The sequence below is a fragment of the Alexandromys fortis genome, unplaced genomic scaffold, assembly GCF_014885135.2.
Source record: "Alexandromys fortis isolate MF-2015 unplaced genomic scaffold, M_Fortis_MF-2015_v1.1 scaffold_54, whole genome shotgun sequence".
Taxonomy (NCBI): Eukaryota; Metazoa; Chordata; class Mammalia; order Rodentia; family Cricetidae; genus Alexandromys; species Alexandromys fortis.
Window position 1 is genome coordinate 8285051 of NW_026067958.1, and position 27037 is coordinate 8312087.

General features: G+C 45.8%; 1 protein-coding gene across 11 annotated transcripts in view; it reads left to right on the forward strand.

Moving 5' to 3' along the window:
* Svil (supervillin) overlaps window positions 1-27037 on the forward strand; it is a 194451-nt gene that overhangs the window by 95122 nt on the left and 72292 nt on the right. For 10 of the 11 annotated variants that reach the window (XM_050152512.1, XM_050152510.1, XM_050152517.1 and 7 more), the window contains exons 3-4: window positions 20220-20277; window positions 22450-22541. The gene's annotated coding sequence lies outside the window, so the exon portion shown is untranslated. Of the gene's footprint in view, window positions 1-9491; window positions 9512-20219; window positions 20278-22449; window positions 22542-27037 lie in introns of those variants that run through there. The other variant, XM_050152514.1, reaches the window with a different exon arrangement.

Below are 27037 nucleotides of genomic sequence, written 5' to 3' on the forward strand. Positions count from 1 at the left end.
TAATGAGGCATCCAGAAATGTTCTCCTTGTTTTTAAGTTATTGCAAATAAATCCAAACTCTTGGTACTCGGGTGTTTAGGATTGTTAACAGGTGAATGCATTGGTAAGGGAAGATAGACTGCAATATGATGTAATGACCAGGGCTTGGGAGTTTGAAAGATCCACCTCGGACAGCCCAAATTCTATCTCTAAGTTGGTAAATTAAGTTTATAATGAAACCAACAAACGTTGAACTAACAAAAGAAAAACTGGCAACAATCAGGTGTGTATGTATCCTGATAATTTAGAGAGGCTGTGTGTGCATATGCCCACTACTACAGCAAGAAAGAGAAGGGATGGGGGACAGAGATGGGTGCAAAGCAGACAGTGACTGAGGCCACCCAAGCCCAAGCCTGTAGTTAAGCTCGGTACTCTGCTACAGATGTCAATGTTTGCAGAACAATCTGGCCTGAGAGCCACACAGCTGGAACACTTTCAAGCTGAGATTGGACACTCATCTGTCTTAAGACACCATGATTTCTATCAGCTAGACTGCTGTGCTGTGCGTGTGCATGCATGCGTGTGCGCATGTGTGCGTGCTTGATAATGTGCGTGTTGTTGCTTTTTCTCCTTGCTGTATTGCTGAGGATGGAACCCAGGCTCTATTATTCTGCCCTGAGCTGCACCCAATCAGGAAACCCATTTTAAGTATCACCTACAGTGTGTCTAAATGTTTCCATTAGGGTGGAATATCAGATTCTATCTTGAAGTGGACCTTTGGCAAGAACCATCTTGCATAACTACACCCCAAGCATGTGGCTCTTTAGAATAAGAGGACCCAAGGAGACAGAGTAAGAGAGAGGATGACTCAGCTTAAACGTGTCTTCAGGGTTAGAATGACTTAACTCCATTCACCAGGCTCCCTAATGTTAGCGGGGCCTCCCTGGCAGTCGGCAGCAATACTTTCATCTTTGTGTTTCTGCTTTTACCTCCAGCTTTAGTTTTGTTAAACCTGATGTGCTCATTGGTTCGGATGAAACCTGGCACATAGCAGGGAAATGCTGTGCACCAATGAACTGTGGTGGGTAGGAAGCGTGTTCGCCTGCCCCGGTGGGAGAACATGTTTATGCTGCTATTATTAGCTGGGTGTTTTGGAAGACAAGGGCTCTACAATTGTTGTAACATGTTTCTGAGATACAGAGGATGAAAACCGCAACAAAGACGTGAGCCTTTCTCAAGTTAGCACATGAGCTGTATGCATCAGTGATGGGGAAGAGTGGGGCCAGGAAGACTGATGGTAAAGAGAGAGCACACACGGAGCACATGCCTCGGCCGATGAGCGAGCACACATGGACCGTGAGGTGCCTGGGCCGATGAGCGAGCACACATGGAGCACATGCCTCGGCAGATGAGTGAGCACACATGGACCGTGAGGTGCCTCAGCAGATGAACAGACTCACTGCCAGACCTAACCCCCTGAGGTCTTCCCCAGGACTCACATGGTGGAAGAAGAGAGGTGACTCCTACAGGTTTTCCTCTTGACGGACACACATACACATATCAGGAGGCTCCTATCAGCACTTTGTGTTGGATCTAATTTCTAGACCTGCAGTGCACACCACCCCTGTTAGAAGTAGCAGGAACTTGGTAAGACTAAGCATTGGCCAGTGCAGGGCTGCATGGTGATATTCTCTCTTACTGTGTAATCCACACGCTTTCCCCACACTTTCCTGAACTGCAGTGCTTCACTAGCTGGGTACCCAAATCTTTACTATTAGGTTCTAGGGGATTGGTTTTCTTCTTACTTCTGCCTAGAGGAGCACAGCATGCTTGGGAAAACAAAACAAAACAAACTGAAGAATAAACAAGGAAGAGCACAGAGAGGGCACCAAAGTTTGTTTAGGTGGGGTGCACTCAGCGGTAGATCCCTAACTTGTTTGTGTGGGGTGAGCTCAGCGGTAGATCCCTAACTTGTTTGGGTGGGGTAGACTCAGAGGTAGATCCCTAACTTGTTTGTGTGGGGTGAGCTCAGCGGTAGATCCCTAACTTGTTTGGGTGGGGTAGACTCAGAGGTAGATCCCTAACTTGTTTGTGTGGGGTAGACTCAGAGGTAGATCCCTAACTTGTTTGGGTGGGGTGAGCTCAGCGGTAGATCCCCTAACTTAGCTTGCCAGAGGCCCTGGGTTCCAGCCCCAGTGCCCTTGGAGGAAAACCATGCTATAGAGCTTGTCCGAGACTATTTTCTGAGTCTTCAGGGGAAGGTCATGGCAGGCATAGTACTTGTGTGTTGTGTGATTGTCTGCAGAGACCTATCCCCTCCATCTGTCTGACTTGCTCGGGCAAGTTTCTGCAGAGATGAAGCGCTCTTGCAATAGAAAACCTTTTTCGTTGCCAAATCATCACCATCAAATATTTCTCCTGTTAAACAAAACGACATGTTGGCTGGCAAGGATTACCCAAACCCTCACCTCCATTAAAAGTCTCTGCTGCTGCCGGGAAGCAGTGGTGAGAGGCTGTTTTGTGCTGAGAAAGATGCCTGAGGCAGCTGTGCTTAACACTGTTTCTGTTAAACTTTGGCTGGGCTCCTGAGTCATGCGCTTGTGTTCCAAATTTATCACCAGAAGAATGCAGGCAGAATCTTTTTTCTTTAAGATCTCTTTTACTTCTATGTATATGTGTGAGTAGTTTATTATGTGTATGTGCATGACATGCCTTTGGGTACCCACAGAGACCAGGAGAGGGCAGCAGATGCCCAGAGCTGGCATTACAGACAACTGAGAGCTGTTACCCAATATGGGTGTTAGTATCTGAACTCAAGTCCTCTGCAAGTGTGCCTGTCCACCCAGCCATCTCCTCAGCCTTCTCTCCTATCTGAGTCTAGCATCTCAGTGTCCCCCATTGCCAAGGTTTGAGAAGAGCAGTTTAGAATCAAAGCAAACAGGCTACCCACACAGCACGGTTACTCTTGCTCTGCGTGTCTTCACCTACATTTCCGTACTCTCCCCACCCAGAACTGGGGTCACTGTCACTGCTCTAGGGCCATGCTGTCCTGCGCTCTCACAACATTGGTAATATCCTGCCATCACCACCACCCGTCTGCAGGACTCTTTTTATCCTGAAAAGTCAGAACTCTTGTTCCACCTACAAACAGTAACTCCCCAGTTCCTCTCCTCCACCTGCTGGAGTCACCATTTCAATTTTTGTCCTTTTATGTTGTTACATACATTAGAATTGCCCTCTCTAAAAAACAAAAGCAAAGCTGTGTGCAGTGCCAGACGGTGGTGGCACACACCTTTAATCCCAGCACGTGGGAGGCACAAGAAGGTGGATCTCCAAGTTCGAGGCCAACCTAGTGTGCAGAGTGGGCTCCAGGACCTCCAGGGCTCCACAGAGAAACCCTACCTCAAAAAATAGTATGTGTGTATGTGTCTGTGTTGTGTGTGTGCACATATGCTCCTGGACACACATGGCAGGGTTTGTGGTTATAGGTGTTAGTCCTTGCTCTCTTGTTTGAATGCAAGGGCAGCTGGCCTGTGAACTTTGGGAGATCTTCCTGTCTGTGCCCCCACACTGTTTTAGGAGTGTTGGGATTAGATATGCACACTGCCGCATCTGAGTTTGCCTAGGTTCTGAGGATTCGAACTCAGGTCCTCATGCTTGCACAGCAGACTATACCCATCTGCCAGCCTATCCTCTTTTTAAAGGCTGAATACGATTTCATGATTAAGTGAATGCATGCACTTTTGCATTTTGTTTACTCATTCTTTGATGATCATGTAGCTACTACAGCCATGAACAAGGCTCTACAGGTACCTTCTCAGGGCTCTGCTTCCGGCTCTGTCACTAGCCCTTTGTTTAGACCTCTCTGGAAGTCCCATTTTTCATCTATGAAGTAAAGATGGTGGCACTGAACTTCTGGTCTGCAGGGATCCAGGAAGCTATCATGTTGAGCAAGCACTTTGTAAATTAGGAAGTACTTTCTGGCGTCGGTTTTTGTGGTGTGAATATGGAGTGAGAAGCTGGGAGCACACTGTAAGCTGTATCTGTGGGTGTGGCTGTGTTTTAATTGCTATCTACTGGCAAGGATTCTGTAGAAGGCACAGGCTGAGAATTTTGATTTCCATCATGAGAAGGTGGTATATGGGAGTGGAAACCTCCTCTGGCTTCCTATCCAGGAGCTGCATGTGGTACCCCTAGCTGGCATCACCCTTCCTCTCGCATCTTCCCGGCACTATCACTGCTATAACATGTGGTGCGGCTTCTCCAGAATCTGTGCACCCAGAGAAAGCCTGGGTGCAGATGAGCAGCCCAAGGCAGAGGCGGTGGGCATGGGGGAGCACTCCCTGAAGAACATGCGTGGAAAGGGAGGGGCCTGCTGCCTGTCTTGTCTCACACATGACACCTGCTGGCACAGACACAGCTGGTCTTACCACATCACTGCAGTCAAAGAAATGATTTGGCAAATGCTACAGAAGAGGGAACCTGGGATGTGGTTCCTGAGCATGTCTGCGGGAAACAGGGGATTCTGGGAGTGAGAACTCCTGCAGCATAGCCAAGGCACAGGATGTGGGAGGCTACCAGGGCGCAGTAACACCCATCTCATTTAAAGGCAAAGGAACAAACTCAATGGTATATATGAAGCAGAGACAGAGCCCCACATGTGGTCACTCTGGAGTGGGGACCTGAAGATGAACCTAATGGCAGAAAGCTGTCAGGTGCCAGAGCATGGGCCGGAACGAGCAGCAGTGCCCGTGCAAATGGGTTCTTACCTGAGAAGATGATTTGTGCATTTGTCCTTGCTCTTTCTCTGTCCTGAAATGGGACGTGAGGTGAAAGGATCTGACAGTGATTACCTGTGTTCATGCCTTTCTACTATATTGAATCATCGCTGCTCTTTCAGTCTGGGGCTGGCATCCAGCAGCCATTCTCACCTTCCCATGCCTGCCAGGATCCTCCCCCAGCAGTGCCAGGCTGGTCTAGAGAGTGCCACGGTGGTCTCAGTTCTAACCTTAGCAGGCTCTTTCAAGTGTGCAAAATCTTTAATATAATTCCATATCTAATTACAAAAGCTGTCTTTTACAGGTGCCCTCTAACTTTTTAAATACTAACATGGCTGCTATCAAAAGTGTTAAGTGCAGTCCTGAGATGAAGGCTGTGATCTTGGCAATGCCTGTAGCTAGATCACTGTGTTTGATACCTTTCAATTGTGGCCTTGAATGCTTTGAGCCTTATTTCTGTGTAGGACTGTTAAACAGATTAGAACCTGAGAATTCCCGTCCCTTAAATTTAGAAGCTGAATTGAATTTGAACCTGTCTCCACCATCTCTTCTTTAGGCCTGAAAAATTAGTTAGTGTGGAATCGGTGGAATGTGAACTAGACCTTGGTGGGAAGAAATATTTAGATGGACAATTTGAACTTTGTTGAGATGTAGAGTCTAATTGCACAAATCTTGTCAACTGCTCTCTCTCTCTCTCTCTCTCTCTCTCTCTCTCTCTCTCTCTCTCTCCCCCCCCCCCTTTAACAGAGTTCATTTGTCATGTTTTAACATGGTCTGTTTGTGCTGACCTTTATCTTTGTACTTGTTAGGTCATAGATTAGGTCTTGCAGAACTCTCTCTTTCCTCCATGAAGATTCTTCACAGTGGCCTCATGTCAGGTGAGATCAGGTGAGAAGCTGTTATGGGACCACCACTGCCAGCTGAAGGGTCTTAGCAACAGGGTGAGATGGAGTTTTGAACAGAAACAGAGAAATGACAGCTTACACATATTCAGTTGTTTTATTTCTTTTTGGCGTGGCCTTCCTGTGTGGTTCTCACTGGTGCTAGTTTAGAACTTCGACACTGTAGACCTGGCTGGCCTCGAACTCACAGAGATCCATATGCTTCTGCCTTCTGAGGGCTGGGATTAAAGGCCCTACTCAGCTTTTATGAGGCTGATTCCATGGCCTCTTGTCATATATCAAAGTGTCTTTATTTCCTTTGAAAATAGGTAATATGTTGACAAATAGACTGTGCCCATTGCACATAAGCATAATCGTGTAACATGCTATATACATATAAGTTGTTCTAGGTTCGGCATAAAGGACCAGCATCAGTCAAGGCCAGATGCTCCCCAATCCAGCTCTCAGAATGGGCATCAGAAATCACCAGAGGCTATGGGCTCACGCATGCAGCCAGAGCATACTAGAGACATTCACATAACCTTGTCTAGAACTCCAAGCTGGTGTGGAAGCCCTCTCTGCTGTCCTATGTAACAGTTAATACATCTACACTGTAAGGACTATAGGTACTGAGCCATTCTCGTACTGCAGTTAAAAATCAAAATGTCAAGGTTCGGAGCAACAAGGCAAAGGTGAAGTCCTATAGTCTGGCATCATGCTTCCTGGTCTCTCAGACGTGAGACTTTGAATACAATGTTCACACAGCTGTAATGTTTATATGCAAAACATTTATTGCTGTACGCCAGGTTTTATGGCAAGACCTGTTACTTTTTTGTGAGTCTGCTTCACTTTTATAAGTGTAAATATTTTAGTTTATAATATGGACAGTTAAAAATGGCAGCGCTCTTCTATTTGGCTGACGAGAAAACCTCTTGGTTAGGATGACAGTTGGATCCCTCAGCACCTAGGGTACTAGATGAGGGCGAGGTGAAACACCACGGGGGAGAGAGGGGTGATGCAAACAGAAGTCCGTGGCATAAATCACAGTGAATCGGGTGTTTGGTGATACTCATATATAAAATGCATTGCTCATACATGTGAACACAAGGCCTATGTGCATGCTGGGCATCATATTAAACACTGGATATGTGAACCTATTGCTGGAACCAGGGTCCCTGTGTCCCAGCCCACATGTGTCCCGAGAGTGGTACACTGGGAATATTTGTTGAATAAGTAGCTGAGCAGATTTTTCTAACGTTTACTGTCACACAAATCCTGGAGATTTCCAAGCTGTTTTAAAAAGAAATGTCTTCGCCTCCAGATTTGGTTTGACTTGTAAAACTGATTTTAGAAAAATTTAAAAAAAAATGCTAAAAAACCCAAAGCACTGATCTCTCTTCGCCACTAGGGGTCGACATAGTGCAGCGAAGGGATGCGTTTTTAAGGAACCCTTTCCAAAAGCTAGTACTGTCTGTTGGTTGAAGGACTCAGTAAACTTAGTACTGCAGGAGAAATCTTAGAACTGCATCAGTATATTTTAAACTTAGCACAGGGTGAGCATGTGTCTGAGTTAAAAATACATCTGTGAAAATGGCCCGATAATGTGTTTAAAAATAACACCTTATAAATAGACAACAAACAATGACCTTTTTTTTCTTAAGTGCCGGGGAAGCTCTGCACATGCTAGACAAGTGGTACTCTGAGCCTGATTTAGTCTTTAACGATTTTTAAGAACACTTCCCACCACTTTTACACAGCATATTTGATCTAAAGTCAAAAGATAAAATGTACGTGTTACCATAGAGAGGGCCTTTCCCCCGCCCCTAAGAACAGGGTAAGGTCCCTGCAAAGCCCCTTGGTCAGTCTGCAGAGTTGGTGTGGGTTCAGTGTGGAGCAAGATGGTATCATCCTGCTGCATAGACAATAAATGGTGACTGGTTCCACACCTCCCGCCCCAGAACCAGCCAAGCACTGCCAGGTGTGTGAATGGCCGGCTGCCGGGGAGCCTGTCTGGATGCCTTGTGTCTGCAGGACGGCAGGCTGACAGTGACTTCATTGTTAAGGACAGAGGCACAGGGATTTCAAGAAAGGATTTTTGTTTCACATCCTTATAATCAGTTATAGTTTTGTCCACATTACTGATGGCTTTATTTAGTGTGTGTAGTGTGTGTGTGTAGTACATGCCTGTATGTATATGGCATGTGTGATTATGTGTGTGCGGGCACACATGTGAATGCCAGAGACATCTGGTGGCCTATCCTTTCCCTCTGAACTTTATTCTGCTCAGACAGGCTTTCTCACTGAAACCGGAGTTCACTGTTTTGGGGCTAGGCTGGCTGCTCCCAAAGCCCCAGTGGTCCTCCTGCATCAGTTCCTCATGACCCAGACTCTCGTTCTCACATTTTTACAACACTCTTACCCATGGAACCAGTCAGCTCGTTAGCTCTATTTTTGTTTTGGTTTTATTTGGTACCGGGGACTGAGCCTGGAGCCTTGAGGGGCCAGGCAACTGCTCTGCCCCTGAGCCCTAGCACATGCCATATGTGTGTGTGTGTGTGTGTGTGTATGTGTGTGTGTGTATATACACATATATATGTATATATATATATAATTTTAACTTTTAATTATGAGATGAAGTTTCCCAGCCTGGCCTGGAGCTCACAGTTTTGCCTCGGGCTCCCAAGGGGGATGTCTGCACCATTGCTGCCGTCTTTTCTTGAGAGATTCTGATGTCGGACCACGTGTGGATGTTTGAGTAAACCCTGATCATACTGCAACCCTAGCTGTCTCTGAGGTCTCTTGGCTGACAGGTTGGGAACAAAATCTGAAGCCACTAAGTAAACTGTCTCTCTTCCTCTGGCACCTGGTGGAAGTGCTGGTTTAGATTCCACCAGAGCTGGCCTCAGGGGAAGAGGGGGCACTCAATGCCTTCATGCTTGCTCCTTAAAGAATTAGCTGCTTGGGACTCAAGCAATCACAGCAGCCAGCCAGTAGTTTCTGGGTGTCACATTGGACTTTTGAGCCGCTCCACCTAAACCCCGGGCCCAGACTGTTACCACGGAAATTGGAGTCTCCTTTTAAAGGAGTATCAGTCTCCTGATAATTTGTAAACAGATTCGAAAGGAAGATTAAGGAGAGCTTTATTAGAGTTTGAGAAAAACAAAACTGGATAACCAAGCATAAACCGCTCTAGTTCCTGGGAGGAAGGAGATGAAGAAGAGAAAGAGAAAGCCATGTCTTTTAAGTGAAAGAGTCTGAGGAAGCAGGCAGGCTCAGCGGTGGAGCCGCACGGTGAGACAACAGCCAGGCAATAGGTGTTCTGCAGACAGGGAACTGTGGAGAACCAAGGGAAAAGTCCTGTCATCAGGGAAAGCGCCCAGGCCTTGACCAGTATCTGAGAGAAAAGGAAAAGTTATGCTAAAAGTGGGCCTGCCACAGCTCTGCAGAGTCCTTCAGGAGGACACCTTAACAGGGCTTCCTGGGGGAGGTCCCTGGCAAGATGATTGGCAGGCCCACCTGGATTTCTTAAGGGGCGGAGGCAAAAGTGTGTAATGTTTAGGATAGTTGAGAATGTCAGGTAGAATAGTTTATTCTTTTGACAGGGGGAAGTGACTTTCTCTGAATGGGCCTCAACAAAACCCAGATGTCTTCATCTTTTGATATGGGAATTTAGATGCTAAGAAGTCTCAAAACGGCTGTTTACTTTCCCAGTGTTTCCAGGGCAGAGGGGTTCAGTAAGCAGACTGTGGATGCCTGCAGGAGACTGAAGCACACCCGCCAGAAGAAGTAGTTATTGCCTAATTTGCCTGACTTGGAAAAGCCAAAGCAGATGTCTCCGGGGTCAAGGTTACCAGCGAAAGGAGTGTTGAGCCTGTGGGTGACGCTTTAATTTTGGCAGCCTTGCTTGGGCACAGGACACCACTGTCTGCAGTGCTCAGAGAAGGAACTTGGGCTGTTAATGTCTCCTAGTCAGGAATTTCCAGTAACCACCAAAGAACCCCATGGGAACTATTTGATTTAGATGAAGGAAAACTAGAAGTTGACCTGGCATTTACACACCAGCCCATTAGCATGTGATAGACCTCTGTTTTTCATAGTTCTGTCTCAAGCCCCACAAACTCAATATTCCCCAGAGAAGCAAAGAACGCTGCTGCGTGCTAACTATTGAGTCCTAAGAAAGTCTAGGGAGAGGGTGATGAGAGTGTCAACTGCTCCCGATGGACCCAACAGCAGTGGAAAGACAGTGCACACACAGAGCTGGGGGGTTGGCACAGGTTTGGCCTGGCGACTCTGAATTAGGTTCCCGTGAATTCTGTCCCTGAATGTCTTCCTCTCTCCTTGGCCTGCCTTTGCCAACTTTGCCCCAGTTTTGAGTCTCCTGTGAGCCCCTGCTGAAAGTTTAGAAGCGGTGTTTAAAACTCTGGAGACGTATGCATTTTGGAGTGTGGACTGCCCGCTGAATGACAAAGGGGCAGATGACTGGAAGCTAGAGGAGACTTGTCACAGGGAGGAGTGATGTGCAAGGCATGCCTGCTCCTTTTCCTTATATAGAAGTGCAAGGGGCCCGGCAGTCTTGGAGCTGCGTCTTAATAGGATCAGGATAATAGGTGCTTGTATCTAAGTGTGGTTTGTTCAGCACCCCAGCTTCCTTCTCTAAAAATATGGAAATGTATTTTTTTCTGGTGTTTGTCTATTTTCTGGAATGCTGTAGACTGCTGGCTACACCTGGCCCAGGGGATTACTCCTAAGCATCCAGGACATGCGTGTATTTGCCGCAGTGGGTTGCTACTTTGAAGTCAGGGACCTACCTGGAGAGAGAGATGTGCTCTGTGAGGCCTGGAGATGGCCTCTGGGGAGTTCTCTGGTGAGACTTCCAAACAGAAATTCCCTTACTTCAACCAGGTAAAGTAGACCCTGTCTCAGGAGTCTGTCTCTGCTGGGAGGAGTTTCTATTATTATGTTAATGGTCTCAGTGCAGCCCTTTTAGAGGCTTTGGCAATGGGTAACCCTTTGTCTGCCAAAGGCAGGCTCCTGCTTGGCTTGCCTGCCCAGTTTGCAGGGTAAACAGTGGGTGACCTATAAGCCAGCCAGTCAACTTGCAGATGACCTTATTAGGCAGCCCCAGGAGGCTGGTGTCTGAAAACAGACTGGCAGGGCCTGCCGCCCTGCGACTATTCTGTGAGGAGCAGGAGAGTCCACACCCTGGAGGCATGGCCTAGAACCGTTCAGTTAATTATAGTGCTCTCCAATGGCAGGACTGGTATAGTGCTCTCCGATGACAGGACTATGTGGACTCTTTGGCAGGCATGCTTTGTGATGTGGTTACAAATAAGTCTGTAGTCGGGGACGACTTCTCGTAGGACAAAGAGGTTTATCTTGTTTTCCTGGGCTCTTTCTGCTGTAGCATGTACTGAGTCATTCTATGAAGTATGGACTTTATTAAAAATGTTTGTTTCCCTTCTGGGGTGGGGGTGGGGCAGCTAGAAAACCTAGGCTCTCAAACATGCTAGGCAGACATTCCCTGCATATAGTCTTAGTGACAAAAGACAGATGTGGATGTGGCGAGAAGGTGGCTCATCCCTTGCAGTGCCAACCTGGGATCTGAGTTCCACCCTTGGTTCTCCCATGAAGGTGGATGAGAGACTCCACAGAGTTGTCCTCTGACCTCTGCACAATTTGTCTTCACACTTGAGCTCAGAAACACACACACACATACACACACACACGATTAATAATAATAAATAAACTTTTTAATGAGAGAGGGAAATTAAAATTCATCTTAAAATTAAAAATTCATCTTAAAAGAAAAGGTCCAATGTTAAGGAGTAACCACGCTTGGGTATAGTTACATGTTTTTTGTTTTTTTTTTTTTAATCTTTTTTTGTTTGGTGTGGGGGGATGGAATTCATGGCTCCAGTGAGCCCCATCCCCAAGCCCATGCCTTGCCCTTTCTAAGGAAGAAAGTCAATCACTGACTCTGTGGCCTAGGCTGCTTCCTGACTGCTGTGAAGGGACAAGCTACACCGGACAGCAGTCGTATTAAACATGCATCCGTCTAGGACAGCGCAGCTTATGGACTTTGGCCTGCACTGTTCCAGCTGCTTGTGATAGCATCTGGGTCCTCACAGCAATCCTGTAGCAAAAGCAGCTTTTCTTCAGACATGGCTCTGGGTGGGTCTCTCGTTCTACCTACTGCTCATAGATAGGGTGGTCATATGTACTTGACTGACCAACAGGAAGCTGGAGAGATGCTTCAGAAGAATCAGCTGGGTAGCCAGGGTTTTGAGGGCCTTGGGACTGACATTTGTTTAAAAATGTGTCTTTAGCTTGATAGGTGATGTCCTTTTCATAGTCTGAAACCTCACTAAAGAAAGGAACTCACTTGGTCACTTGAGTGTCCAGTGTTTTTCAATGCTGGTTTCCCAGAACTCCCAGAGGAGACTCAAGCATGAACATGCTAAAATATTCTCTCTACAGCATTCCATGGTATCCGTATGTAATTTAAACACATCTGTAGCTATAGCCAGCTGTTACAAGGCACTGTTTAGGTAGTATCGTATGGTGTGATCAAACACCACGATCAACAAGCAAGCTGAGGAGGAAAGGGTTTATTTGGCTTACATTTCCTCATCATTGCTCATCACTGAAGATGTCAGGACCGGAATTCAAACAGGGCAGAATCCTGGAGTCAGGAGCTGATGCAGAGGCCATGGAGGGTTGCTGCTTACTGGCTTGCTTCCCCTGGCTTGCTCAGGCTGCTTTCTGATAGAACCTAGGACCACAAGCCTAGAGACAGCACCACCCACAATGGTCTGGGCCCTCCCCCATTAGTTGCTAATTAAGAAAATGCCTTGCAACTGGATCTTATGGACAAGTTTTTTCTCAATTGAGGTCCCCTCCTTTCAGATAACTCTAGTTGTGTCAAGGTGACATAAGACTAGTCAGCACAAGTAGTTATGACAAAAACATCTGTAGATATTCAATAGATTTAACTATATTTTTGGTTCAAGAACATGGAGGACTGACTGTGCACACTGCAGAAGTCAGGAAGGTCAATAGGTATAAGAACAAAGCAATACTGGAGATGGAACAAGACCTTATGCATGTTAAGCATTCTCTCTTCCACTGAGCTGTATCTCAACTGGGATGAGATGCTAACTGAACTGGGAAGTTCTTCAGGTAACAGAACACCAGTTTCCATTCACACTACAATCTCACAACACTGAATCTCTGTACATCCTGGGCAACAGTTTGCTTCACAAGCCTCAGAGGGCCAGTGATATGGTGGCTTTGGGTTATATGCGGTGATGGAAGCCAAGACCATGGACCAGGTTGTGAATATCTGTGGAGGATTGCAATGAGAGGGAGAAAAGAGAAAAGGAGGAGACAGAAAGAGAATATAAACATATGATTGATAAGGGAAGAAAAAGAAAGAAAAGAAAGAAAGAAAGAAAGAAAGAAAGAAAGAAAGAAAGAAAGAAAGAAAGAAAAGAAGAAGGGGGGTTAATGAAAGCACAGCCAGATAGATAATATATCTTTTCGTATGCCTTTCCATCCCACTGTTTATAGCCCCCGAAGCCATATGTGAAGAAATGCTGGGTTCCTAGATATTTTCTCCCTGTCTGAAAGGACAGCATGATATATTTTAGCTCAGTGTCAACATCTGGTGAGAATCTACGCTTCGCTGTTTTTCTCCTGCTGAACTTCAGAGGTGTCTCTGGGGTTTTCAGAGAGTGCCCATTGCCTTCCTTCCCTCATCTCAGTAGTCTGACAGGATCCGTTTACACCTTTGCTCCCAGGTTCTCCTCCCAGCCGAAGTGCCTGGCACACGCAACAGCTCTTCCCCACCCACCTACCACTATTTTCTCCTTCCTAGATAGACTCACTTAGCAGCACTTTTTTCAAGGAGTGTTCCCCGTCTAACCCCATGTCTTCGAGTTGGACATCACATGGTTTTTACACTGATGTTTCAGCACTGGACCCTGGTATAATCCCATGAGACTGGGGAGGCTTTTAGGCATAACAAGTGTGTGACTTTGAGGCATTGAATTCACTTGTTTATCTAGCCATTCCAACCCAGCGAGGACTCTGTCTTCCTTTTTCCTGTACCATCTTCCTATGGGTACCCAATCTGCCTTCCTGGTGCCAGTGACACCTGCATTCATCTCTCGCTGGTTTTCCTCCACTAGTTAGCAAATGGACCCTCTGAGAGCCAGGAGTGTATATTGGGTACGATTGGTGACTGCTGCAGGAGAGCACTTTCTCAGTGAAGCTGCTACGTGCGCGCGTCCCCCCCCCCCAGTATTTCTAGAGGTGCTGTGTATGGTGCACAATAAACCCTGGGACTCTGTTGCCCAAGTTCATTTCAGAACCTTTGTGGGTTGATGCTACACATGGATTACACGTGTTCTTAGTGCCACTCCCTGAACACTCTGGACATGCCTGAGGCCTCAGCTCCTCTTCCTGGAACTCCTCCCTCCTTGACTCTGTATTTGACTATTGTAGAGACCTCAGATAAATGGAGCCACGCAATATTTGGCTGGTTCATCTCAGTTAGTGTAGCAACCTTGGTTTCCCTCTTGTTGAACATGTCTGAACACCATTCCTTCTGAGGGCGCCATGTTCCATTGTATGCACATTTCAGTGTTCGTCAGCTCACCCTGGGATACTGGCTGCCAAGCCTTCCTAGGGTCTTGTGCAGGCTGGGCAAGTACATGCATTGGTGAGCTGCACCCCCATCCCCAGTGCATGTTTTAAACATGGGCCTCTCTTTGGTCCTCTGTTGTTACTCTGGGAATCCCTGGCCCATTTGCTGAGGGAACCTGGACTTTCTTCCCAAGAATCATTAATAAGAAACCCTAATTCAACTTGAAAGTTTTATGATTAATTTTTTCATGATAACTGTTGACATGTTTCATTTGAAGTTTTATTTCAAAGGCATTAATGACTCTTTAAGAAGATGTCAGGAAGTCTTTGCCTCAGAAAGGAATTCTGATGTGTAAAGGCATGGTTTCCTTTCAACATATCTGATAGAGAGGTAGCTGCAAGTTGTAATATATCTTGTTGTTGAAAGTATTTCTGCCCTTTCATCCCTGCACACACAGCCTGTTTTAAATTACCTTATGGCATGATGGAAGGTAAAATTTTATTTGCAGACTTGTCCAAAATATTGCTGTGAAGCAGGAGCCACAGAGCCTCCAGGGAGCCCACAGTGGGGGAAGGAGTGAGGAATGCAGAGAGGGCGTGATGAGAGGGGAGGAGAGGGCCCACTGGGTGTCAAGCCTTCCCACTCAGCACATAAATAAAGTCCACCAGAGGCTTGGTCGGTCTGGCATGCAGCACACTCCTTCATGAAGCAATGGAACCGTATATTCAGCCTTGGAACTTCCACCATCTTTGGAAGTGTATGTGAGCTTTCAGTAACACAGTTTCTGTGGCGCATCTTGATCTTAGAAATTGTCACTAGCTCACGGTAGTGTGTATCTGGATAGCTGTCTGTGCCATGCTGCCTTGTCATTTCTGTTCAGCTCAGTTTCCCAAGAAGAGTGGGAGAGCTTCCGTCTTCATTGGGAGGTGCGGATGGCACTTAAGGCTGGCACAGAAGTACTGTGCACCAAATCTCCACATGTGGGGGTCAGCTGAGAATGAGGCTGAGTGAGGACACATGAACTCTCACCTGTCACTGACCTCACTGTCGCTCCCCTCGCTTGCTGTCTTCAGGCTAGCCAGAGAATGCTGTTCTGCCTTTAGAAATACATTTTACAGGAGCAGGGATGGATGTCAGTTGGCAGTATGCCTGCCTAGCATGCATGAAGCCCTGGGGTCAACCCCTAAAATTGTATAAACTAGACGTCCTGTGTGAGATTCCCTGCCTGTAATCTCAGCACTCGCTTGGGAGTTCAAGTTCAACCTTGGGCTACAGAGTGGAGTCTGAAGTCAGCCTGAGATACTCAAGACCATCTCAGAGGGTGGGAGGGGCTAAAAAAGGTAAAATTGAAGGGAAGAGATTTTTCTAAGTAGCCCATTCATGGACACACACACACACACACACACACACATCTGTTGCATAGTTATTTCCTCTGGGTTGGACATGACCACTGCCATCTTGAGTGAAACCCCCCACAGGAGACTTTTCGGAGACCATACCTATAAACACTCCCTCTAAAAACCCTCACAAGGCTCCTCTCAGGGTTACGTGATAGATGAACAGTTGACTGCGGGAGTCTTTGGTAGACAACCCATGAGTTACCCAGGGAACTTCCATCCTGTGGCTCACCCACCCCTCACTCAGTGTTCCCTGTCCAGGAGCCCAGTTAACTCATTGATATACCAAGGTGAACTTGGAGGAAGTCTCTTTGGTCTGTGCATGCCCTCACTGGCTGTAGTGAATAGACTCTGTGTCCTCCCAGGAAATGTCAGCTTTCTCATCTACAGTGGAGTCATAACAAGCCCTCCCTGGCAGGCTTTGGCAGGCTTTGGGAGGACACAGGGGTCCAGCGCCTGCGAGCACTAAGCACAGAGGTGAGGACATGAAGGTGCAGGTCTTGGCATCGTTACAAAAGGAGTGGCCTTTAACCAGTTAGGCCGCTGGTAGGCTCCCTCCTGGTCTCCACATTCTCCTTTGTGAGAGGACCTCTATAAGGACAGTTGTCTCTTGCATTGCAAGGGCCCCTGTAGTGAGCTACAGCAGTGAGCCGTGTTGTGCTGTCCCTCTGCCCTTTGTCACAGCCAGTACCCTTACCCGATGGGCTGTCCCTCCAGTCCTCACGGACGCTTTCTGTTGACATGAAATGTTGGATTATTTGATCTCACTTGGTTTCCTACAGATTAGAAGAAGGTTACATTTTATACCCATTGTTTCATAAAGAACTTCTTCTTTTTTCTTCCATGACATTTGCTTTGTTTAGGGGTTCTCGGACAAGGCCAACAGTTCTAGTAACTCTTCCAATTCCCTTCATCTGTCTTGTTCCCACACTCTGCAGAGGTCATGTGACATCCATCCCCTGCCCAGGAGATGAATATTCGGCAGTTTTCCCCAAAGGGAACTGTATCCTCAGTACCTTACTGTTCCTCCAAGGTTCTTTTGTTTCTTTGTTTAGGTTTTATTTTTAACAATTTTATCTACCACATTCTTCCTGGATGAGCAAGAAGTAACTGAGCAGGTAGAGGAAGCACAAAAGGCTGCTGACTGGTGGTGTCCTATAGTCTCACGTTGTCTCAGCTCTCTTGGCATAGGGTAAGACACCTGACAGAAGCAGCAAGGAGAAGGATTTAGATCGGCTCTCAGCTTATGAGCATACAGTTCATCTCGGCAGGAAAGCACAGTGAGATCCATTGCTGTGGACTGTACACCTGAGGCCCCTCACGTCTCAGGGAACTAAGAGGCAGGGCGCTTGGACAGTAACCCCCACAGGTCTATCCCAGTGACCCACCCCTGCCAGCCATGCTTCCTTCCTCAAACATCCCATAACCTCCCTAAACACTGCTACCAGCTAGCAGTCAAGTGTTCCTATATCTGAGAGTGAAGAGTATCTTTTGTTTCAAAGAGTAACATGCTCGTCCATCCATCTATCCATCCATCAGTCCATCTGTCCATCTGTCTATCCATCGGTTCTTCATTTTCAGCTGTATCTGTATCTGAGATGATCTGGTTTGGTGATCTAAATCTAAAGCCCAAAGTATGTTTTAGCTTTCAGAAAAGACTATTCCATTATTTCATGCAGTCACTCTGCAGAAATTAACTGCAGACCTATTATATGCCGGTTAGATACAAACAAATGTTCAGGATCAAAGATACAAAGGCCGACAAACTCAGGGTCCCTGCCACTGCATAGAGTTGGGATAAATAATGACTTTGACTCCCCTCCCTGTTGATCCCATAACTCCATAGCTACCAGTTCTCTCCTGAAAGCAGGTTTCCTTCTTAGTCCAGTTTCCTTACCCTGTAATGGAGCCTATTTCCTGTGGGTTTCTTTAATGTCCCTTTGTAGGGAGGAAACAGTCCATCTCTAATTATTGTCAATTGTTCTTCCAAATTTATTATCTGGCCTTGAGCCCTTCAGTTACAGGCTGCCGATGGAACAACGCAGGCAGCAATCTTATCACTAAAGCTTGACAGCTTCTGTCTGAGATTAAAACGGTTGACTCTCCTGGTAATATCTGCCTTTTCTTTCTCCACAGTTTTGCTCATATGTTGCTTATAAATCTTAACTCTTAAAGTATGAATTTTTGGATCCAGGTTAAGTGAAATATTTTATTTAGCTCAGCCAAAGCCAAGCTTGGGCAGCCTGGGAACACTTAGGCAACTCGCCGCGCCCCAACATGTTGGGTCCTTCTCTGGGGTTTTCTTCTTTGGGGCTATTTGGTATTAGGCTAGTTCTTTTCGACACTGGCATGATAGTCTCAGCGTTATCTTCTTGAGCAAAACTTCCTCTGTGATTCCCCAAGGCCTTGCTGTGGCATAATCTGAAATACCCTCTCTGGAACCCTGTCTGCTGGAGCATCTCCAGCTCTAATTCTGTTCATATCTGACGAAGGAGTTTAATTTGTTGCAGCCTTTTGATTTGTGTGCACTGTAAGCTCAAAGACACGTGTGCCTGGTTGCTCACTCTAGCCCTGCACTCTGGAAATTTGCAACCCAATTTTGCTTAGAGCGGCCCAAGGCCATTGCTGGTTAAGAATTAGCTGTCAAATTGGGCTGGTGGTGCCCAGTGTTCCCTGTGCAGCCATGTTCAGAAACCCAGGGCTTTCTAGCTGCCTGGGAGCCTTCAGATTCTCCGAGAAACAAGGTAAGATGGGAAATATGGAAAATACATTTCTGTATCCATTTTCTAATGTCTTTGCTGTGGAAGCTAATATTCTAAGCATCCACCTTATCATCTAGCTGGCTGTCTAAAAGGATGCTTTAGCTATCGGAGTCCCTAGGTACGCTTGTAATTGCTGAAAATGTCTTTTTTTTTCTATTGCTAAACCATGAAAGCTTTCATATGACAAAATTGCTAATTAAATTCCAAACTTTGGATCAAATTATGGATATGCTGCACTGTACCTAAAATATTTTCTGAAACGACAGTCTTACATGCGAGTTTCCTTCCAGCAGGCAATGGTGGGCGAGTCTCTCTTTCTTAACTCTTCATGTGAGACAGTTTGAAGAAAATACTATCTTTCCAGTGGCTTCTTTTCCAGCCCAGAGAAATAATTGCTTCCCGTCTGATTGCTGGAGTGCTGTTATATATGTGGTGCCGGAACAAAAGGGAGATGCTGTGGGTATCTAAATGCTGCTCTGAAACCCAGCCGTTATCTACCCTGAATATTTCATAGCACAAGTGCTCTGCTGGACAAGACTGGAACAATTCAGCAACTTCCTTTTATAACATCTGTTAGCTTTTCTTTCTTTCCTTTTTTTAAAATCAGAATTATCTTTTTTTGTGTAGTTAGGACAGGATGCTTGTGTGTGCTTGGAATGAAAATTGAATGTCTAGTTGACTTTATACTTTTAATTTCACTATGCCTCCCTGTTGTTCCTAACTTCCAGTTTTTAGGACTTGAGATATGTTTTGAAGAATAAAGAAGTATTGGCATCTGTTATGTCTTGTACCTTTACCCCCGCCCCTCGGGCTCTGATTCTAAATAGTAAACTACAAAGGTCCTTACTTGGGGGAAGGAATTTCTGTCTCAGGTCTGCTTGAATTTGTTCTCTGTGCCTGAAGCTGTAATGCATTTTGCTAGCTGTGACCCCATATACATCCTGTCTCTGCCTGGTTTCCATTAACATGTTCACCCTGGATGTGTGATTTTCCTGTATGGAATTCTTACCAGCTGTCTTTACATCATATATCCTATCTTCAAAAACAAATGAGTCTGTCCAGTGGGGTTGCTCAGTAGGCAGCACTTGTCACCAAATGCAATGACTTGAGTTCACTTCCAAGGACATTACATGGTAGAAAGAGAGAGCCGGCTGCTGAAGGTCGTTCTCTAACCCCCACTGTGTGCTGTGGCAGATGCATACTTACACACAATAGACGTGTCACCTGCACCTTGCCCTGCGACCTCTGCACACATACCGGCACACCGTGTATATGTATAGTTGTCGAGATTTTAACAAAAGCAGAAAGGACACAGCCAAGCACCTGTTGCTCTTCAGCGCCCTCTACCTTCCCACCTTCTCTGAAAGGAATCTCTGATCTTCCAGGCACATTGCCTCATTATCTCTGCTTATCTGGACCCAAATCACTCAATTATTTTCTCTTTCCTCCCTTCTCAGTATATAACTGTTACTTGGTATTTAATTGTTTCAAATTATTTTTTCCATAAAAATTTGAAATGGCTTTGAAAAATGTCAGAATGTTTGTTTAACCTATGAGCTGTGCAGGGGCCTCTTGATAAGGGAAGAAAGCAAACCAGGACTTATGTGTGTGATTTCTGTGTCGAGTGTGATTCTCAAAAGTTTTTTTATTTAGTTAATGATGTCCTTTTTACCTAAATTACAAGTTGCAGGGGAGTTTGAAGGTTGTCTTCTCTTTGGAATGTTCTTAAGTGACTATGTAATTATTTTAACATTGTGCTATTTCCTTTTCCTTAGATTTCAACAAGAAAAACTTAAGCTTCATTGGATTCCCACACCAAAGAAAAGCTGACAGGTAATGTGGCCTCTGTTCAAGAACTCTTATGCTTTGGAGATAAACGATGGCTTTTAAGATAATCCCTTAAATCCCCCTTCTTTCCTGGAAAAAAAGGAAGAGCTGGGAATAGAAGCCAGGGCCTCACACATGCTAGACAAATGCTTCCCAGGGAACTTCATGCCCAGCCTCCAGGGCTCTTAGATTTCCAACCCATGGGTTTGTTTGGCAGTAGGTTTTCTGCCTAGGGTGTTATTTAGTTATATCAAGAGCTGGTGGCCTGATTCAGTGGTACAGTTCCTACCTAGCCTGTTTGAAGTACCAGGCTCAGTTCCAAAACACGGTGTGTGTTTGTGTGTGTGTGCCTGCCTGTCTCTCTCTCTTTCTGTGTAAAGCAGCTGAGTTAACAGTGTTCCCAGCATCAGCGACTCTTCTATACACCATGCTGTTTCTGGGGCCCAGTTTGGGAGTAGAATGTGTGCTTGTCACTTGTAGCTAATTGCCATCTTAGCTTTCTTTTTCACAGACCTCTTTTCAAACTCTTTATCAGGGAGCTTTTGATTTTTTAAAAAAAAAAAGCTTAGCCTTGTCCCTCCTGTCTTTTTTTTCCCTCCCACCCATCTTCCTTTCTTGCTTCCCTCCCTGCATCCACCCACTTGTGAGTCCTTGTTGTCAAATTCCTTGTCCTCGGAGCATTATGAGTGCCAATCTAATTTACCTACTGTGCCCGGACCCTTACATTGCTGATGTAAGGCACTACAAGTGAAAGAGTGAGCCACACGAGGTGGGTGCACTGGGTCCCTCCCTAGAGGTCACTGCCCATGGCACAGGTCCAGAGTCATACCTGATACACTTGGGCGTGAGTCTCACTCATTATGTACGTCGCTGTGCTAAGCGGAACCAGCCCCAGTGCTGGCCTCCTTTCCCTCAGATGCTCTTGTCCCTACTCCATAGAGGCTCTCACACTTGGCTACAAGGACTTGGTTCCTTCACATTGTAGTAATGAGTTGTCTGAATCTGCGTTTGGTATTGGAGAGTGGCTCTTATAAACACACAACACAGGAAAGTCTCTGCTATATTCCATGCACATCTAATTATACAGTGAATTAGAACTGTGATTCGGGATAGTGGTTAACAAGAGCACAAATGTATTATTTGAGTCACCCATGGTTCATGTGTGTGGCATGTTTTAATGGCACCTCGGGCTTATTCCCTAACCTTTCCCTAGCAGATTATCTTAAATGTAATGAAACTAACAAATAAGGAAAGATAAGGGCAAGGAGAGAGGAGGGTTTATTCAAGGATAGGAAAAGTATAAACTGGAAGTCAAACACTTTGGTGACCTTGACTCAGTGGGACACTGGAGTTATGAGCCACTGCTGTTACTTCATGTGAGCTGACTGCAGTAGCCTGACTGGCAGTGCACCAAATGTCAGATGTGCTAGTGGTACACGGTCTGCATGCGTGCAAGAAATACAGGCTGCCAGACACCGGCAAAGAAAGCCCACATTATGAGGCAGCAGGGTTTCACCTTCCTTGTCTCCTCATTTACCTTTTGGTGATTAGCAAGAAGTCAGCCCTGGTGGAAATATTCAAACCACAGCAACAACTGCAAAGCATGCAGGCCAGGGACCAGGCATTTAGACGCCTCCAAGTTTGAGGACGTGGAGTCTTGTGAAGATAGGAGAATCGTAGCTGGGGTCAGTATTTCAGGGAAGAGCTAGGTCACACCCCTTTCACTTCCTCTTGTATTTATGACAAGTTTTCATGGGAATTTCCTGCCTTTTGGCCATGCTGCTGCTTAGTGGTTTGAAGGCATATGCAACATTAACATAATTTACCACTGGAAAAAGAATCCAGACTTCCTCAACAAGCTGCTGGCCTTCTGAGGAAGACATGGTAGCCCAGGAAGGGTGGGTGTGTACGCCTCCATACTCAGCTGTTCTGGGATCAAGAGGCTGTTGCCAGTCTGAATAGAGGTCTGGCTGTCTTTTTTCCACCACACACACACCAGTGATGCCAATGTAATTACATAGTTGAACATATATACACAAATTTTTATGTTAACATAAATATAACTAAATGAAAAAGTCACCAGTATAAAACACATACTTAGTTTTGTTTTTATGCTTAGTGTTTCCACTCAGTATTCTACATCTTGATTTAATGTTATATTAATGGGATAAATTTCAGCTTTCAGAAAGAGTTTTGCTTTGACGATAAAGAAGAGCCTGCCAACCACAGGAGAGGCCTTGATACCAAGTGTTTAGCTGCACTCCCTAAAGGTAAGAGTTCCTTTAAGGGGCTTGACACTGCCTGGGCACAACTCCCCATGACACTTGTGCTGATGGATTCTCACTTGCCTTCAGCCTGTGGTCTCTTCCACGTCCCTTCCTCCCCTCTCCAAGCACAGCTTCACTTTAGAGAGTTTCCTGAACTTTGCACATCTCCTATCCTTCTGGGGTTTATCCTTCTCACCAGTGGCTTCTGGAGGCTGAGTGAAGAGGAGAGAGAGCACAGAGTCCATACTGTTGACCTTTAGCCTTCCTAAAGGGCTGGGAATAGCTCAGTTGGCAGAGTGTTTGCCTAGCATGCAGGAAATGGCTTTGATCCCCAGCACTGCATGATCCAGGCCTGGTGGCCGAAGCCTAAAATCCCAGTGCTGGTGAGGGGGAACCTGGGGACAGGGAAAACTCTGTCTGTTAGGGAGCTAGAGAGCTGGCTCAACAATAGCCAAAGCACTTGTCCTGGCAGAGGACCTGGGTTTGGTGATTCACAACTGTCTATAGCTCCAGTTCCTGGAGCTCCAGCACCCTTTTCTGACCTATGTAGGCATCAGGCATCAGCATGGTGCAATACATACATGCAGGTAAAATATTCACATGCTTTAGAAAAGAGAGAAAGAACATAAAGTCGGGTGGGTAGGGAAGTGGGGAAGATCAGGGAAGAGCTGGGGGAGGGGAAATGTTTAAAATGTGTTATATAAAAAATTTAATTAAAAATTATAAAATTAAAATGTTGTTTTAAAACATTCAAACTAATTCTAAAGGCAGCTGGTCTCCTAGGTGCCCATCCTTCTCCATCAGTCCCTCCCCCTCCCCAAGGGCTGCTCACTTAAGCTGCTTCTTCCTGACAGACAGGATAGGGATTTATGCTCAATAGTTTTGCAGCTTCATTTATTTGTTTGTCTCACTATATAACCCTGGCTGTCCTTGAACTCATAGAGATCCACCTGCCTTTGCCTCCCAAGTGCTAGGACTAAAGACATCACTGGTCTGGCTTTTCATGTAGGCAACAGAACTGATGGACACCCTATCCGTTATCTTTTGAAGTTTTAAAATATTTTATTACACTTATTCATTTGTCTAAGTGTGTATTGGTATGTATGTTCCAAAGAGTACATTTGGGAATCAAAGTGAATTGTGCTCTTTCCTGCCACCATGTGGGTCCTGGGGATTGAACTATGACCCACCGAGCCATCTGAGCGGCTTTCAGTTATCTTTCCTGGGTTACACTTCCCATTGGCAACAGGTGCACTTGCATTGGCTTCTTGCGCCTGCTCTAAACTGGCTCCCTCTGCTTTTGCCTCTGACAGGATGTAAGCATTGCCTGCTCATTACTTCCCAACAGCAACTGCAGTATAAGGAATGATCACTTGGATCCAAGTATCTGTATCCAAACAGAGTAGTGGAGCTCTTCCTTTAGAAAAAGCTGGCTGAGGAAAGGACAGGTTTTTATGGGGTTCCCCCTCCCCTCTGCTCTGAAAGGGAAAAAAGTGTAAAAGAAATTAGATCAGAAGATATCTTCTTTTAATAGGAACTAAATCCAGTTTCAAAGGCACACGAACAACCTGGAAGCTCAGCAGACGATATGCCCAGACAGACTCTCCTGAGGATGGGCACTTGGAAGAGTTCCACGGCTTGGCCTGTGGCAGAGCATGTTTCAGTCTCTCAGTACAACTGCCGGTGAAATACATGCTCCACTTACAAGGACATAGATAAAATTTTATATGAAGAGTGGCGAGCATTATAGCACCAGCGCCCCATCGGGGGGGAAACGTGCCCCAGGACTCACGGTCAGCATCTGAAACTGGGACAGGGCTGACCCCGTGTGTGCCTTTCTTCACTGTGCATGTATACATATGATCACATTTAATTTATAGCTCGGGAACAGCAAGAGGTGACCAGTATGCCACACTGAGAGACTATGCCCATGCTTTGAGAACAGAGCTGAGTACAAGAGCCTGACACTGTGGGAAGCAGGGCTGGCTATCATGGTTACCACTGCCATAGAAGGAAGTGGCCCTCGCGCAAGCTCACACTCTGAGTGTTCGGGAAAGCAGATGACTAGATGTGTTCATGACAGGACTGTGCTGTAGAGAATTCACCTCTGGATGGCTGTGTGCTCCAGCATGAGATGAAATGTTCCTTTAAGCTATTAGGAGTCTTTGTACAGGACAGACAACTCAGTTTCATCTGAGACAAAACTGTACTTAACGTCTAGGACTGTGATCAAAACTACCTGTAAAAGGGAACAATTGGGTTCCACTGTAGCTGACAAGAGTTGCCTCATCAGACAGGGATCTAATGGCAAACAAGGTCATTCCCCATCAGCAGAAGCCTCCCTACCTCCATTGGGTAACTACGTCAGTGAGCAGCAGCAGTGTGGTCAGGAGGCAAGGAGAGCTACTGGTTCCTGAAAACACATACTGTAATTTCAACTGTAACAACTTTGAGAAAAACTTATTGGCTGATTTTATTCCAAAATTCATATGTTGATTATGAAAATAAGTCCAGTTTTTTGAAGCTGAAGTCTTGAGCCGCATGTACTAAGTAGATTCCTGTTTCTAAACTCCTAAGATGTCAGCTGATGTTTTCTGTCAGTTTAGTGGCTGCAACTGAGTCTACTGATATTTTAATTATTGTCCATGGTCCTGTGGCCATGCATTACTCATCCCACTGGCCACCCAGGCCACAGCCTCGATTGACCCATGAACGCTTTTTAGAAATGGCAAAAGACTCATGGATGCAGAGGGACCGTTTAGAATTCCTCAAAAGAACTCATGGCAGTAGCTGTAAGATCGATGATTTAGATTAATTAAAATCAATGAATCTGAAAACAAATAGAAGAAAGTTTTCCATGGTTGCTAATGTCTGGACTGTGTTTTGTGTTTTGTCTAGCATATGGGACATGTGGCATTTGGAAGGTTCAGTTATGGCACAATATTCAGTCAATTGAATTATGGATGTTAGCTCTAATTTTAGGAAACATTTTTATTGCATGATTTTAGGGAATCACATTGAAGGATCTTAAGATAAAGAGATATACTGCAGCTTGTTCTTAAGTGGCTTAAAAGTATAATGAAAGTATCCACAGAAAGGGAAAAGGGAATCAAATAAAAGAATAAAGTGTTAGCGTGACACAAGGGGTGCCTTGACGAGCTTCTGTGTCTGAGATCACATAAAAATTGTTTAAAGGATTAGGGTTAGATTAGGTTTTTCTTGCATGTGTGTATATGCATCATATGTGTGCCTAGTTTTTTTCATATGTGCCTTGAGTGTTTTTCCTGCATGTATGTATGTGCACCATGTGTGTGCCTGATGCCTGCAGAGAGGGCAGCAGAACCCTAAGAGCTGGAGTTATTGATGGTTGTGAGCGTGGGTCCTCTACAAGAGCAGCTAGTGCTCTTAACTGCAGGGCCATACCTCTATTCCTATCTGCAAAAGTTTTAAGGCAGGTCTCACTTAAAAATAAACACCTGGCTTCAGTTTCTGAGTACAAAGACCATTATGAAAATCACATGTATACACAAATACAGTTTGACTCATTGTTAAAATGGCCACTTAAAAAGAAACAACAGGCTGGGCAGTGGTGGTACACGCCTTTAATCCCCACACTTGGGAGGCAGAGGCAGGCGAATCTCTGTGAGTTCAAGACCAGCCTGGTCTGTAAGAGCTAGTTCCAGGACAGGCTCCAAAGCTACAGAGACACCCTGTCTCGAAAAACCAAAAAGAAAAAAAAGTAACAATAGAAATTGAAGTGACTATTAGCTCAGTAACAGAGAAGCCATGAGTCAATCACTAGCAGAGCAACAATAGTTACTAATTAATTAGTTGCCATGTCTTAATTGCCTCTTTATTGTATTTCTTCTGAGTTTGGTTTTCAAAATGTTGACCCTAAACTATCAGTCTCCTTCTGTCCGGCTAGCTCCCCTCAATGTCCTGATAGCCCCTCCTTCTGTCCGGCTAGCTCCCCCCAATGTCTTGATAGCCCCTCCTTCTGTCCGGCTAGCTCCCCCCAATGTCCTGATAGCCCCTCCTTCTGTCCGGCTAGCTCCTCCCATGTCCTATTAATCCCTCCTTCCGTCCTGCTAACTCCTCCCATGTCCTGATAGTCCCTCCTTTCATCCTGGTGCTCCTCCCCATGTTCTGTTAGCCCCTCCTTCTGTCCTGGAGGTCCTCCCCTGTTCCAATACTGCCCTGGTGTTCCTGGGTCCCCCCCTGCCTAGCTCCTTGCCTTTGGGCACTCTTAAGAATTGATATAGTCCTTGGCTTCTCATCATGGTACGGGGTTTTGATCCTACTTCATGTTCCGGCTTGGTGGGAGCCTAGCCAGTTTGGATGTTCTCCTTCCTAGACATGGACGGAGGGGGGAGGACCTTGGACTTTCCACAGGGCAGGGAACCCTGACTGCTCTTTGGATTGGAAAGGGAGGGGAAGAGGAGTGGGGGGAGGGGGAAAGGAGTGGGGGGAGGGGGAGAAGGGTGGGAGGAGGGAGAGGG